Source organism: Triticum dicoccoides, chromosome 6A (assembly GCF_002162155.2).
Source record: "Triticum dicoccoides isolate Atlit2015 ecotype Zavitan chromosome 6A, WEW_v2.0, whole genome shotgun sequence".
Lineage (NCBI taxonomy): Eukaryota > Viridiplantae > Streptophyta > Magnoliopsida > Poales > Poaceae > Triticum > Triticum dicoccoides.
Window position 1 is genome coordinate 461,916,933 of NC_041390.1, and position 3,261 is coordinate 461,920,193.

Sequence of the window (3,261 nt, forward strand, 5' to 3'; positions counted from 1 at the left end):
GACTTTTGTCCTTAGTCCAGCGACGGTCCTTGTTGCATCGCGGTTTTCTGTTTCCATCCCTAGTTTCGGATGTACTTGGGTCGCTGGGGCTACACCTTGCCAACCAGCTGTCCTCCCCTGCACAAAAGCGGGTCATGAGGCTTGTTAGTGCGACCATTGTTCTTGGCTTTTCTTGGCCGAGGTGTCTGGCGAGCCATTCGTCCCGGACGTTATGCCTGAAAGCTGCTAAGGCCTCGGCGTCCGGACAATCGACTATCTGATTCTTTTTAGTGAGGAATCTATTCCAGAACTGCCAAGCTGATTCTCCGGGTTGTTGAGTTATGTGACTAAGATCGTCTGCATCCAGAGGGCGGACATAGGTCCCTTGAAAGTTTGCTCGGAAAGCATCCTCGAGCTCTTCCCAGCTTCCAATTGTGTTTTCGGGAAGGCTTTTAAGCCAATGCCGGGCTGGCCCTTTAAGCTTAAGGGGTAAATATTTTATGGCGTGGATATCATCTCCTTTAGCCATGTCTATGTGGAGGATATAATCCTCGATCCAAACTCCAGGGTCTGTTGTTCCATCATATGCCTCTATGTTTACGGGTTTGAATCCCTCTGGAAATTCATAGTCCAGGACCTCATCGGTGAAACATAGGGGGTGTGCGGCGCCCCTGTATTTGGGTGTGCCGGATTCTGATGATGGCTTCATAGCGTTGCTTACGAGAGCTTGCTTTCTTGGCCCATAAATGGACCTGACTGGGCCATGATGCGAATCCTTAAGTGGGTCGCATGCCGATTTGGGTGCGGCGCCGCTTGCCGCTTTATGGGGTCGTCTATCCGACCGTGTGGCTTTCTCATTTTTTGAATGCGAGGGCTCTAGGGCCTCTTCGTCGAATTCAGGCAGTAGCTTTCTTTTCGGATAGCTTTTAGTGCGGCGACTGTCGCCATGTTTATCTGCGGTATTGATTACTTTGCTCCTTCTAATCCGGAGTGCATCTTCCGCTGTTTTTAGCTTCCGCTTCTGCTTTTTTAGGCTGTGTGCAGTTGCAACGAGCCTCTCGTGGAGATTCTTCTGCTCCATAGGTTTATTCGGCGTGAGGTCGTCCGGAATGCCATTTTCGCCGGAGGAGGGATGTTCGGTTTCTCTATCCATGTTGCCCTGTTCGGACGGTTGCTCTAAGGCCTTCTCGTCGTCTACCGGCTCGTCCTGCTCTATGGCTGGGTTTTTGTCGAGGCGGGGCTTGGGTCGGCGTTTACGCCGATGCTTTGATTGCTTTTCGGGGGGGTCGATCTCCCGTCCCATCCCCTTTTTCCTCGTTGTCGCTTCCTTTAGGGGTATCCACCATGTACACATCGTGAGATGAGGTGGCTGTCCAATGCCCTATGGGTGTTGGTTCGTCGGTATCTCCTGCATCGTCATCCATGCTGTCGATGTCTCCGGAGTCGTAGTTGAGCACGTTGTTTAAATTGTCGACAGTGGCTACCAAGTGGCTGGTGGGTGGGCTTTGAATTTCTTCATCGTCCATATCCCATCCTCGTTGACCGTAGTTCGGCCAGGGCTCTCCTGATAAGGAGAGAGACTTGAGAGAGTTCAGGATATCGCCAAAAGGCGAGTGCTGAAAGATGTCTACAGCGGTGAACTCCATTATCGGCGCCTAATCGGATTCGATCGGCAAGGGCGCGGGGGGTTCGGAGTTCGGAAAGGAGTCTGGATCCTCGGAGTCACGGATCATGCAGAGTGCGGGGCTAGCGTTCGGCTCGATCGCCTTTGAGATCGAAGCCCCCAAGGTGACGTCCAACCGCTCATCCTTGATTGGCGCAATAGGCTCCGAGTTAGGGGTCGGAACCGATGCGTGTGCGGCCTCCAGGACACTGTCCGGAGGCAGAGCTAGATCATGCCCCTCGAGATAGTGCGGCGCGCTTGGTCGTGGCTCGAACCCGTCGAAGATCAAGTCTCCGCGGATGTCAGCCGTGTAGTTTAAGCTTCCAAACCTGACTTCATGGCCAGGGGCATAGCTTTCGATATGCTCCAGGTGGCCGAGCAAATTGGCCCGCAGAGCGAAGCCGCCGAAGAGGAAGATCTATCCGGGGAGAAAAGTCTCACCCTGGACCGTATCGTTGTTGATGATCAAAGGAGCCATCGGGCCTAAAGGCGACGACACAGAGGAACTCTCAATGAAAGTACCAATGTCGGTGTCAAAACCGGCGGATCTCGGGTAGTGGGTCCCGAACTGTGCGTCTAGGCCGGATGGTAACAGGAGGCAGGGAACACGATGTTTTACCCAGGTTCGGGCCCTCTTGATGGAGGTAAAACCCTACGTCCTGCTTGATTAATATTGATGATATGGGTAGTACAAGAGTAGATCTACCACGAGATCAAGGAGGCTAAACCCTAGAAGCTAGCCTATGGTATGATTGTTGTATATGGAGTTGATTGCCTACGGACTACAACCCTCCGGTTTATATAGACACCGGATAGGGTTAGGGTTACATAGAGTCGGTTACAATGGTAGGAGATCTTGAATATACGCATCGCCAAGCTTGCCTTCCACGCCAAGGAAAGTCCCATCCGGACACGGGACGAAGTCTTCAATCTTGTATCTTCATAGTCCAGGAGTCCGGCTGAAGGTATAGCCCGTTACCCGAACACCCCCTAATCCAGGACTCCCTCACACACACTACTAGAAGGTCCCTCTTTGCTCCTGCCTACGACATCCATAGATACGGCCAACCACACATCGCACAACAACTCATCCCCCATGGTCGAGTACCCCACCGTCCTTTGTGCTCTAAAAGGACGACATGGCATACGAAAACTAGCTCAATGGCATTTGAGTGAACACCTATGGGCGTGGTGTACCTAACTACGGACGGGTCCTGGGTGGACGACGTCGTCGTGAAAGGAGAGCAGGCGCGTCGGTGCTGGTTGCGGAGGTCTGACAATGCCAGTGTGCCGGCCGAAGAGGTACAGTGGCGGCGTTGAAGGGGGAGGGTGCGTATGCAAAGCAAGGGGGTAGGGGCAGAATGGAAGAAAATGGGATCTGGAGGGGGATTTAGTGAGCCAGTGGTGTTGGAGTCCTACGTGGCTACTGTCAGGACTCTCGCAACCCCTCCCCCCTCCACTTTGCTTCCGGTTTGCGACAAAAAGTGCGTCTGGACCGCTCGACGGACCGATACAGGCCCGTGTTGGATGACACAACACGTCAGGACATATGTGAGCAATTTGAGGGTCAGCGTTGAAGATGTCCTAAAGGAACTCAGCAAAGATGTTGGCATGTGTCC